Source organism: Glycine max, chromosome 10, assembly GCF_000004515.6.
Source record: "Glycine max cultivar Williams 82 chromosome 10, Glycine_max_v4.0, whole genome shotgun sequence".
NCBI classification, from domain to species: Eukaryota; Viridiplantae; Streptophyta; class Magnoliopsida; order Fabales; family Fabaceae; genus Glycine; species Glycine max.
In genome coordinates, this window is record NC_038246.2 from 39,821,802 (window position 1) to 39,835,992 (window position 14,191).

The 14,191-nt window shown below is 30.6% G+C and overlaps 1 pseudogene; it reads left to right on the forward strand.

The window, feature by feature from the left end:
* Positions 1-8,232: 8,232 nt before the first annotated feature.
* On the forward strand, positions 8,233-11,585 carry LOC100790185 (pathogenesis-related protein PR-4-like; annotated as a pseudogene).
* The last annotated feature ends 2,606 nt before the right edge of the window (positions 11,586-14,191 follow it).

A 14,191-nucleotide genomic window follows, 5' to 3' on the forward strand; every position in this document is an offset into this window, starting at 1 on the left:
AAAGTGTATATTGGGTTAAGATTCACGAGTTCATGCATTTGGCTTTGATATCGTGCCACAATAAATTTTATGAAGGCAAATCAAGAGTACCTTTTATAAAGTTGATTCTAATATGAGGTTGATAATTTATTTTAAAAATAATTCATATTATAAGTTTGGTTTACCATGTAATAATTCAACATTTATAAAGTTGATTCTAATATGAGGTTGATGATTTATTTTAAAAATAATCCATATTATAAGTTAGGTTTAACATGTAAAATTCAACATTTTCCTTCTAAAAAAAAGTATTTACGCTCATGAAGTAAATCACTCTGCGTAATTGGATATATGTATAATGTAGTTTAGCGACTACTTTTAATTTCCTTCAATTTAATATAGGACTAATGTGAAAGTGTCATACAAATTCAGAAACTAAAGTATAATAGTTTACTCGTAAGAAGAAAAAGCAAACCAAAAAAAAAAAAAAAAACCAACCATCTATAATACTTCGAAAAAGTTGTATACATGAATCAAGCTGAAAGATTTAATGCTGCAATGAACAGTGCAAGCCCACAACGAGTGTGAGAGAAGACTTGGAAGTGGAAGCAATTAACCAGTTATACAACCTGCAGAAGGCATAAGAAAGGTTGAGAATGTCATTCATAATAGGAAAAATGAAAGCATTTGTATTTAGCTTTAATACATCCCCACGATTTAGATTTAATTTCTTTAATGACATACTCTGCACAAGGCTGTTGGTTTCGAAAAATGACAGCATTTCGGTGATTTCAAATTGATGCAACCCAAATAGCATAAGTACACCTCGAGACTTTACACCTTGAACCAAGCCATAATGACTCCAAAAATGCCCACAGCAACATGTAGGCAGAACTCATTGAAATCCAAGCCAACTATAGCTTAGTTGTCAAATATGATAAGAGAAGTCATAGCTAAAAATAAGGTGATTTGCACTTTTCAGCATCAGTCCACACAACACGCATGTAGAGTCAGTATTATAAGTGATGATGTTTCTCTTCAATAATTGGTCATATGTCTCGATTCTATTAAGAACCAATCTCCATGTAAAAACAATAGCTTTAGAGGGAGCTTTCAGTTTCCACAATAATGAAAATAAGTTATCCACTACCCCAGAAGATGCATTATGCAGTAAGGAATAGACATCTTTAGCAGTGAATAGTCCCTCAAAATTGTTCTTCCATTCAAATTGTTTCACAGGAATTTGATTGATGTCAGTAAAGAATTGTTCTACAGTTTCCTCCTCACGAGGCAAAATAGATCTCCTCCAATCAATTTTCCAAACCCAATTCGATTGTTGTCATTCTCCCAGCTGCATTACTAGCAACTTTTTATTAACCGCAAGGGAAAATAATCGTGGATACCACCTAGATAAGCAACCGTTTCCTATCCAATCATCCAACCAGAACCTATAAATTAATCATCTCTCCCTACTTTACAACCCAGATTATCCATGAACCAAGAGGACCTAGACTGCTCACCAGTGAAGGAAATAATGTCTCTTCACCATTGAGAGATTCTATTAATACATAGAAACAAAAATGCTACGTTAAAACACTTATTTGAACAATAAAAAAACAAACTCAACCCAAGTTGTAGAAAATCTTATTTTAACAGCACTTAAACATTAATATTACCAATACTAAGATATACAATAAAAATACTAACATTTGCCAATTTCATCATTGCGATCTAGCGGCTTGTTTTAATTTTCATTAATTGAAACCTGACTTGGGATTATGTGGACTTTGTATTATTCGTTCGCATAAGTTAATATTAGAAATAGATGTTGATGCGCTCACCTTAGCTGTCTCTGTTATAATTTTAATATAATAAATATATGATGTGCATTTAGATAAAATTAGGTTTTATAATTCTTATTTTAAACTAGGACTTTAATACAGGTTTGCAATACTTTTTAAAAAATTCCTTTTTCAACAAAAAAATAATGTTAATTTTAAAAATAAATAAAACAGAAGATAAACTAATTAAGTTTTTTATTATACGTCACTGTAATTGTAAAATAAAACAAAATAAAAGGTGTATCGGGTTCAAGTTTAGTAGAAGGCCAAAACGAGGCCGGCTTTTAGATCCCATATAAACTCGAGTATTTTCAGATAAGACAAACAAAATCCTAGCTCTTGGATACAGTTAAGTGACCCATACACACATAACTGGACAAGACAGCATTGCCTTGGAGAACTACCTGTTCATGTCAAATCCTTATGCTTTCTAAAGACAAAAAATGCGCATGCAATTTGCTGCTAATTCTAATTTCTTTTTGTCTCTGAACTGTTTCTCCAATCTCAATCCCTTGAGAATTGCATCATGCTTAGTCATAGGTTTAGCTCTAGAAGGTAGAGATTATAAACTACAAAACTGGAATCATTCAATGTTTAAATGAAAAATCGCAGATAGGATTGCAGAAACATTGCAGCATGTGCATGATTGCGAAATTTAACCATTATATATTTTAGTTTTGATTCATTGTTATTCTAAAATTATTTCATAACATAATTTTAAAAAATAAACAAATTTATATTGACACAAAAGATTATCATCAATAATTAATTAATTAGAATAATATATTTCACTCTGATGCTTTTTTTCTTTTTCTTTTATTATCTTATGTTTGGATTGGTAAATTTAATTACCGCATTCATCATATTCGATCTGAAGATTGAATATCCGTTGTTCTAAAACGAAGTTGTCAAGCACGAATTGCGTTAAAGACTATGTAATATATACTGCAAGGTTATACGAGGAAGCAAAATTTATTTGCATAAGCTTTGGTTTTTACTATATATATCAATGGTGTGCCGGCCACAATATATGAAGCCTATAAATGCAAACAGATGTAGTTTCAACTGCAACGCAAACTAGGTAACTAATCAAGTAACATTATAACATTATTAATGATGGTAAAGGTCACCCTATGCGTGTCGTCCTTGATGTGTATACTGGCTTTGGCCACAGCACAAAGTGCCATTGTGCAGTCTACATATCATTTATACCAACCTGAGCAGCATAATTAATTGGGACTTGCTTGCTGTGAGTGGATATTGTGCCACTTGGGATGCAAACCAGCCATTCTCATGGCGAAGCAAATATGGTTGGACAGCATTTTGTGGAGCTGTTTGGCCTCAAGGAGAAGCTTCTTGTGGCTGGTGTTTAAGGGTATGCTATGCACCACTCCGTCATCATTCCTTATGATAAACAAATTAAGCAAGCTCCTTAGTTGTACATGTAGATGCATATACATTCTAGCTACTAATAATTACATGCATATATACACATACATATTCTAATTATTTTCTTCTTCTTTTTATATATTCACATTTTGCTTTGCTTTTTGATTTATCAAGAAAGTTCAATAATTTGTCGTTGATGGGGTTGTACGTAGGTGGCAAACACTCGAACGGAAATTTTCAAGGCCATCTTATCGTCCATTATGAATTTGTGGACTGCGGTGACGACTAAACATGCATGTCGTTGTTAATTGAGCTCATATATATTGCAGGGGCTATAGCTAGCATGCAAGTCTAAGAAGAATGATTCCCGTGGGTTATTTTTACTAGCATGATTTAGCAAAGTATACGTACAAGCGTAATAAAGTTATGTTGGGTAGTTACCAATTGCATGTGATTGGAAGGAAGGAAGACTGTTGTTATATTTCGTTTCATTTTCCATAATAAATGTAAAAAGTCATTTGAATTTCTCTAAACTCTAAAAAGTTTTTCCTTTTATTTTCCTTTTCGAGCTTGAAATTAAAGTTGCAATATAGCGGATGCATATGTATGTTGGGTTAAGATTCATGAGTTCTTGAATTTTGCTATATAAAAAAACTAATAATATTAAGAAGTAATAATCAATATTTGTTGGTAAAAAAAACTCATGGCACGATAAATTTGATGAAGGTAAATCAAGAATAGCTTTTATAAAATTGATTCTAATATGAGTTAATAATCTATTTTAAAAATAATTAATAGATTAAGTTTAACATGTAAAATTCAACGTTTTCCTATATTAATTAAAAAACGTATTGACACTCGTGAAGTAAATCAATCTGCACTATTGGGTATACTTATAATGTTGTTTAGTGACTATTTTTTTAATTTCCTTCCATTTAATATAGCCTGTGTGCCACACTCTTGCATTTACAAAGATTTATATAAACTATTTATAAAGAGAGAGATATTGTGTCAAAAAAATATTATAAAGAGAGAAGTGAGGTATTTATTTCTCACACTAATTGATGTCTAGCTTCTTTTATTACAAAAATTATGACCTATCTATATAAGTCATAATGGAACCAACGTAAGCAGTAATAAGTATTGCAGTAAAAAAAGAAAAAAGAAGCAGTAATAAATAAAGATAAACTGAAGTACACTTCAGCATATATACCTCAAGATTAGTCAAAGATGATACACAGAACATATCCCAAATTACTCTAAATCTATCAGATTTTAAGGGCTAGCTTTGTCAAAATGTCTGGAATCTAGTCTATGAACTAAGAGTACTCCAACTGCAAGTGTCCTTTTATTGATTTGATCACGAAGAAAATGAAACTTAGTTTAAATATATGTTCTTCTATCACGAGCAACAGGGTCAGGGTGTTATTGGCAAGCTTATTGTTGATTTGTTGTCAATCAATAGTTTCATATATAGATTCTTAATGTTCCAACTTCATCTTACCAGGTAGCATCGATCTCCAGCCATACGGTTTGGCAAGCTGCCAAAAACCCTAAAGTATACTCTATTTCACATTTAATGGGAGTGGTTAGCTAGTTCACAATATTAATACACATCAAACTTATGAAAAAAGATCTAAGTTTGATTTTTATAAAATACATCATTTAAAAGTGATAGTACTTTAAGTGTGAATAAATCTAAAAAAAAAACTAGGTGACATTTGTAACCCAAAGTAACTGAAATTTGTAAAAATATTTGGAAGGTTATACTAAAAAGCTAAAAGCACTCATTACAATGCACTAAAAAAATGTATGTTTAGTGGTGGTCATCATAAACCGCCAGAAAATGCTGTTTTAGGGCTACTTCTTTATTTTTGTTTTTTCACTTAACCTTATAAACTCCGTTATGTAGCATTTGAGACTTCGCATGTGCCAAAATTTCAAAGCTTTTGGAGTATTTCTCACACTCTTTACTTAGGACATCATTTGAAAAGAAAAATTGTCTCAACTTTCAAAAGCAAATTAGAAACCCTTGACATATCATTAAAATCGATATTCTTTTTCTTCTCTCTCTCCTATTCTTCTTCTCTTTGCGTCGTCGCCATCACTGATTTCAGTCACCATTGGCCTTGTTTTCTCAATCTAAATGTATAGAATCCCTCATCTAGTTGATCTATATCAAAGTCCCAATTAAGAAAATTTCCTGCAACCGAAGCTTTGATCAAACTCTAGCTATGACCATTAAATCCATCTCTGGCTATCACTGTAAGCTTCTTAGAAATCTACTCTGATTAAAGCTTTCTTCTTATCAACCGCAACAAGACTTCACTAGGTAAACCCAATTTGAACTGTAGCCCGAGCTTTTGCTTGTGCCTGAGAAGCTACTCCTTCACTTGCAGTTCTTCTCCTTCAATTTGATTCTATTTACATTGCATTACCTTTATTTATTTATTTATTTTTTAAATACGTCTAAGGACGCATTTTGTCGTTACGTCTTTGCTATTGAGTTAAATTAAGAAAATGTCTTGTGGCACGTAGAAGAGTTTGAGAAAAGCACTTGGAGCACATCCAATCTTGTGTAAGCATTGCTTTTTATTTGATTATGGAAGGAATAGGGAGAGCGTTGAAAGGAAGGGATTGACTCATTCCATTCAAAGTCCAGTTAGAGCTTAATTTCCTCTCATTTATTGAATTCTCTTAGTTGGAATTTGTTTTAAACTCATGGATTTCCCTGTTAATTTGATAACGGCTAAATATGAGTTATTTCATAATAAAAATATATTAAAAATATCTTTGAAAATATTTATTTAATAGTTATTTTTTTGTCTAAATGATAAGAATTGATACTTTTATTATTTATGACTTGCAGATGTGAAAAGATAAGATTACAAGATTTAAAAGATATTGATAACAGCTAAATATGAGCTAATTTGAAAATATCTTTAAAAATATTTATTTAGTAGTTATTTTCGACTTAAAAGATATGAATTGATATTTTTCTTATCTATGACTTGTAGATATAGGAAAGATAAGATTTTCAAAAGATATCAAAAAGATAGATAAGGAAAATTTTTTGAATCAAGCCAAAGTCTATTTTATCAGCTATAAATGTAGAGTCAGGCAGGAGAAAAGACACCAAGTCTCAGAGTACTCTGACTACTACTTAAAGTCTGAGAATTCTTACTCTCTTCTCTCTTTTTATCATCTTTCTTCCACCCTCTTCCAGTGTAAGCCCTCAATGGTCATGAGTGGCTAAACTCTTAGTTAGAGCCTGGTAGGCCTAAAAAACCAAAGAGATGTATGATGTACTTTATATTTATCAAAGATTATTTTTCTATTCTATTATCTTTTATGTCTTTATCTTGCATTATTCATCTTTACATCCTTTTAGGGGTTAGACACTCAAAAGAGGGTAACTTCTAATAGTACAAAAAGAAAAGGATTTCATAAGAAAGTAATTGCTAGGAATAGAATGATAATTTTATGCCCATGCATTCTTGCAAACATCTAGAATGAATAAAATAGGCTTGTCATCGTGAGAAATCAGTAGCAAGTAAATGAACAGATGTGTGTAGAATAGAATCACCTAAATTGATAAAGAAAAATCATAAAGACATACATCTTAGGCAAATAAGGCATGCTAGGTCCTAACATTAGCATTCCATTAAATTCTCTCTTTAATTATTCTATTTTTTATTTACTATTATTGTCTTCTACTCTTTCTTTTATTTTCTTATAAATTGAAAAGTATCCAAGATAAGTACAATACAAAATCCCTGTGGATTCGACACTCGGATTTCCGAGTACTTTATTACTTGTGACAAATTTGGTATACTTGCCAACAAGTTTTCGTAGTCTTCCCTCACTTCATTTTGGTATTAAGCATTCAGATTTGACAGTAAGGGTGGTTTTGTGTTCCTGTTATCTCCCACACCAGAATTGTCGACCTGGTATTGAATCACAAGACTCAAATTCTCTATATTGCAGATATTATCTTTGTTATCATGTACTTGGAGATTGTTCCTGGTTGTTTGGTTCTTGAATCTGGAGCTAGAAGTGGATCTTTGACTACTTCACTTGCAAGGGCATTTTCTCTTTCAGGCCATGTTTATACGTTTGATTTCCATGAACAAAGGGCTTCATCAGCTAGGTAATAAATAAGAAAGAAATAGTGTGATTTTTCCTATAAAAATTGACATTGTAATTGACATAATAGGATGTTTACTTTTATGGATTTAATTTCCATTATAGTAGTTTTTGTTTTTTACTACTTGATATAACAATACTCTGCTATGTTCTTAGATCATGTAAGGATTCCTCTCCAATCTCCATATGATTTAACTTTCTAGGATGTCTGGGGAAAAATGGATCTAGAAATCAGTTTATAATTTTGCCCTGTACAATTAACGTATGCTGACCTCCAAAATTGACAATTACATGATACTGTAAACTCTAAAGGCTTAGACTCTCCTTCTCTGCTTCCAAAATTTGGTGCGTGATAGTCCTTCTTCCAAAATTTGGTGTGTGATAGTCCTTGTTGGTTTCTACTTGTAGGTGTATGCAGATAATACTTTAAGGTCATTCTCTCAAAAACTGCTATTTGTTGTGTGTGTGTGTTATGCTCCTCCACGCAAATAAAGCAGACCAACATATGTCTGCAAAGGATCGCAAGTGATTTGTCAAAGCAAGCCAGCAAAATGAGCTTTGTATGTAATGGACCGGAAGTGGGCTTCAAAAACATTATTGTTCCATTGAAACTTTGGGCTGAACGAAACCAATACACTTTCATCCGCTGGTGAGTGCTTTTGAGTAGCATTTTTTTCTAAAATAGATACAATTTTGAAAAGCAAATTTTTCCTCTGCTTCACCAAGTGGTGACACCTGTATTTTTTTTGCTAATTAATGCAATTTATGGGTTCTCAAATGTTATTATTATGGATTACTTTATTTTTTATTCTTTATTCTCTTATTCTTTGTGGGCCGCATTGAGCTGCCACTGAACCCAATTATTAAGCATGATGCCCTTTTGTGGCCCATGCATGACTAAGAGGGTTAAGTAGAATCTAAAGGCTAGAATAGCTCTTTGCTCCAGGAGGGGTTAAGTTTCTTAAAAAAATAATTTTCTTGATTCTTAAACTAGAAGTCTTTTAATGAAGGTTAGCAATACTTACTTCTAAATAACAATTTCTTTCTTCAACAAAAAAAAAAATACTAGTTTAAAAAAAACGAACTCATACTTTGTCTTTATATGTCACTGTAAACCAGCTGTGTCTTGTAAAATAAAATAAAACGTTTATGAGCTACAAGTTTAGAAGAAGGCCAAAAGGAGGCCTGCTTTAGATACCTTAATACAGTCGAGTATTTTCAGATATGGCAAACAAAATCCAAGCTCTTGTATTTGGTTAAGTGACCCCCTACACATATCTGAACAAGACATCATTGCCTTGGGTTTGTGTCAAATCTTTTATTCATTTTAAAGACAAAAAGAGCCCATGTAATTTGCTGCTAACTCTAATTTATTTTTGTCTCTGTCTGAACCATTTGTCCAATGTCAATCCATTGAGAATTGCTTCATGCTTTAGAAGGTAGTAAATATAAAGTACAAAAAGTGGAACCAGTCAATCGCAGATAGGATTAATGCAGAAACATTGTCCAAGCCCCATGTGCGTGCGTGATTGCGAAATTTAATTAAGGGACAAAATACACGGGCATTGACAGGCAAATCTTGTGTGCATGCAATAATATGTAGTATTGAATTGAGCTTTATAAATCATATCTTTTTTATTACAGGCCGGAAATTCAAAGTAAATAAACTTCTTATGGTGACCGTCATCAATCAGTTTCTTCCACATAATTTTCAACGAAGATCTTTGATTCAGAATGGTTTCACAAGTATTTAATCAACAAATAGAGCATTTTCCTAATAGATTAATGCTTTATAAATTATAATTACACATATGCATGTTAACAATTTTCCTTTCAGCTAAGATGATAACTAATTACGGATGCATTCAACAAATCATTTTTAATTAGTTTATATTTTATTATCATGCATGCAATTAAGATGTCAGGCATGAATTGTGTTAAAGACTATGCAATGCGTATTGTAAATTTGCAATGTAATTCCAATGCTATACGAGGAAACAAAATTAGTTTGCATAAGCTTTGATTTTTACTATCATCATTCATGGGTGCCGGCCCCAATGAAGCCTATAAATGCAAGCACACATCTAAACCAACAGCAAGGCAAAGTGTCAAAGTAATTAAGCTTAACAAAAATACTAACAATGATGGCAAAGTTTATCCTATTCGTGTTGTCATTAGTGTCTCTATAATAATGATTAATTATGAGTATGTTTTATAGTTAAATTATATAGAATTTTTTAATTTTTTAATTTTTTTTAAGTAAATAATTGTTAAATTAACATTATTTTTAAGTTTTTGTATGTGAAATATTAAAAGTGGTGAATTTATAATATTTAATGAGTAAAATAAAGTAAAAAAAAAAGGATAATTATGGAAAACATGATAATTAAGGAAAACAAGCTAATTAAGAAATATAGAATAATTAAAAAAATAGGCTAATTCAGGAAAGTAAAGGTGGACTTAACGCGAGAAGTCCGCTTAGCACTCAGCTAATCTGCAACGGTAAAAGAAGAGGAAAAAAAGAAAAAACACATCGAAATTTCAAGAGAATACAATTCCTTATAAAAAGCAAAGGCTAGAAAAAGGTTCCTTCCCTCTTCCTTTACTAAATATTTCTATTTTGTAATTGTAAAGCCTCTACGACAATGAGAGACTAAACCCCCTTTGTTGGGAACTTGACAGTCAACTACTCTTAATGTAATTTCTCTTCCTATCTATTTATGAATCTATTTATGAATGTTACATTTGCATTATTTTTTCTTGTGCTTAATATTATTATTTGTGGTTTGATCACCCATTTGAAGGGTAAGTTTTAGGGATAGCGTTAGTGTATGTTATTTTTCAATAGAATTGGGAAATTGTATATAAATAAAGTCTAGGGATAAGTTAAATTTTTTTAGCCTGTTATACATCTTTATTATTAATGCAATTTATTATTTTAGCTCTACAAAAGGATTTGAGAGAGGAAAAATAAATAAATTAGGTTCTTTCATACGGGGACCAAAGTTAGAGTATATTAGTAGATGCATGTTTAAATTAAAATAATTATAAATAGAGAAAAATTATTAATATTACATCGAGAAGTAGTTCTGGTAGGCTAAGCTCCCAACATTCTCATCTTTTAAATTTAACTTCTATAATAATTGACTTTTTTTCCTTTATATTTTTTAATTAATTAATTTAAATTCTTATTTAATTTCTCCTTTTGTTTGATTTAATTTTTTATCAATTTAAATTATTATTTTTTCATAATCTTTTTAAATTAATTTTCTTTAATCTCTTTTATTAATAAAATATTTATCTACCTAAATACAAATAAAATCTCAATATTCTATTTAACTTTATTATTTTGGACAAATTGATGCACTTACTGATTCATGGCCAGTGTAATTGCTTTGGCCACTGCGCAAAGTAGCATTGTGCAGTCTACTTATCATTTGTTACCAACCTGAGCAGCATAATTGGGACTTGCTTGCTGTGAGTGCATATTGTGCCACTTGGGATGCAGACCAACCCTTCTCATGGCGAAGCAAATATGGTTGGACAGCATTTTGTGGACCTGTTGGGCCTCAAGGCCCACCTTCTTGTGGCAAGTGCTTGATGGTACGTATATATATATTGCCCCACTCCATGCATATCTTACTAAACAAACTAGGCAATCTCCTATTCTCCCCAATAGTGTACATGTGTATCAGGATTTAATTCAATTGATTGAATCAAGTGTGTGAGTGTTGTAAATCCCATAATATCATATTTAATTTTTATTCCTAACTTCAATTTACTTAAAAATGTCATAAGTAATTATTATTTTCTTCTTTTTTATTTATTTACCTTTTGCTTTTGAATAATCAAGAAAGCATAATAATTTATATATTGTTGATGGGGGGTTGTAGGTGACAAACACTCGAACAGGAGATCAACAAATAGCTAGAATTGTAGATCAATGCACAAATGGAGGTTTTAACTTGGACGTTAGTGTGTTCCAAAGACTTGACTCTGACGGAAATGGAAATGCTCAAGGCCATCTTATTGTTCACTATGAGTTTGTGGACTGTGCTGACTAAACATGTCGTTGTTAATTGAGCTCATATTGCAACGGCTAGCTAGCAAGTCCAGGAAAATTGATTCCCGTGGATTGTTTATTTTTACTTGATTTAGCAAAAGTATGAGCATAATAAAGTTATTTTAGGTAGTCACCAAACCAATTGCATGAAATTGTAAGTAAGAATGTTGTCGTTTGTTGTTTTATTTCATTTCATGCATTTTTCACAATAAAAGTCTAAAGTGGATTTCTCTAAAGTGTTTCCTTTTATTTCTCTTTTCGAGCTTGAAATCAAAGTTGCAATATATCGGGTGCATATATAAAGTGTATATTTTAGTTATAATAAATAAATATTTTTAATATATATATATATATATATTATATTTTAAATTTATAATGAATAATTAAAATTTTGATATAATCCTTTTAACTATTAACAATTTTTTTAAAAGAAAAAGAGGTGGTTATAAGAACATCAAGCATATATGAATATGAATACCGTACATGCATAAGTCTTACATCACCCATCCAACACAGACAAAATTGTGTTGAGGCGGTGAGGCCATGAAGGTGGGCTCATAATATTTGTCATTTGGACTTGCTGGAGCTGGGCTTGTAATTTCATTGGATGAACTCGACTATTTCTTTTGTCTTAATATAGACATGTCAATGTTGCATGATAACTCTGATCTATGTTGTAGCCGTATGATTGTGATCTGATCATTCAAGATGCTTTCTTTGTTCTGTTGTAATCAGTTGCCACAAACGATTTTTAGTAAAGAATATATATACCATCATATTAGAAACAGACAAGCGAGGAATTTGGCCTTTTTCCTGTTTGTTTCTCTTTTTTATTTGTCCCCCCCTCAGCCATTCTGCTCTCCAAAACAACTTAATGATAAGGTCACGTTCTGCACAAAGTTTAATTGGATAAAACAAGACTAAATTGATAAGTTTATGAGTGAAATAGCAAGGGATGTTGTTTCACATATGCTTATTTCCAAGTTGTTAGCTGGCAAGGAGTAAAGGTCCATTTTGCATATATGGTCATAATTATACGTATAGATAGATATATTGCATGTGATTAGTTACCTTAGCTTCACCATGAATGGTGACAGCATTAATTGATTGCAGAAATACTTAACGACCACATCTTGCATATTGTGTGTGTATCTTTTAATACCAAACAATCTTCTTACAATTACTCAGTGGGGTTCAGAACCAAAGAACACACAGATGCAAGGAAAGGTTAAACAATAATTCATCTGATACATTTTAATAACTAAAGTAAAAGAAGATGGTTTCAAATAAAACAAAATTGCCCTTCATAGGGCATATAATAAAGCCAGAAGTAAACCAAATGCGTCAAGTAACCACCCTGACTTGAAATGTATAATGAGACAAGTCTAATAGTAATTGATATTATTAAAATACAAAATTAATCAATTCTAATTTCTATTATTAAATTATTTGACATTATCATTTTGATTAAGTATACCAAATTTTACTTAATTTATACATTTTATTATATATTATTTAGTAACAGACAGATATTTATATCTCAAATAACATACTATTCATTAAAATAAAAGTGTAACGAAGCACTATTAATTAGTTTTTTATTAACATAAAATTTTATAAATTTTTTCTATTTTATAAAAAAATTTAATTTAATAATTAAATTGGTTAATTTTATATTATAAAAAATCTTATAAGGTAATGCAAGTGCAAAAATTTAACATTTGGCGTCAATTAATTTTGTTCCATATATAATTATATAAATCTAATGCAATAAAGGGTGATTTCTTTTCCTCTCATGAAAGAACTTAGCCTAATAAGCAGTAGCATTACCGGTTTTGTAATATACTTCTGCCATATCTACGTTTTGCTTTTATTTTATTTTTTATGAAGTACTGATTAATACGATAATAAATAAATAAATGTTTTTTTATAGAGGAGTATAAATGAATTTTTATTGTACTTTGGATTCCTTTAATTTTGATTGTATATGATTTTGATCTCCTAAATCTTTCCAGTTAAATTTATCTAAGCTCCCCTGCTTTTAAAATTGGACAATTTAGTCTTACCAATATATTTTCTCCTTAAAATTCACAAATTATTTTTTTTACTGAAAATTTGCACAAAATGACTGGATTAAATTATTTTAAATATTAATATACTTAAAACTTACCAACTAAAATATGAAATTTCACAAAAAAAAAAATCTTCAAATTATATTCTCACATCTTATAAAATCCTTCAGGTTTTATCAAATTTCATAAGTTTTAAAATTAATTCATATTCCAAATTTACCACAAACCCTCAAAATAGAGATATTTAATATGTTAAAAATGTTCTGAAAGATGAAAATCAAAATAATTGAAATTAAAGAAACTAAAAATATAATTAAGTAAATGAATAAATAAATAAATCCGTTAGCTTAGTTGAGTACCTTATTAGTGGGGTAAGAGAAAAGCTAATTAGCGTCTACTAACTACGACCACATATATAAATAACTATTCTACGTGATGCATAGATAGGATCTAGCCTTCATATGTCAACTGCTCTGTTAGAGATTCTTAGACCATTTCTATCAATATTTTGAACCCAAATTTGCATGTTCTTGATCCACCTATCTAACACTCCTGTTTGTATCCATCAAGTAATATGTTACACCGTATTAGCCCCAAACATCCCAACGACAACTCATTTACTTGCATCCAGTTTTACAAGAACTATCCATAAGTAAAAAAAGTAAAAACTGATAATAAATCAAAATAATGCTAATAGTCTA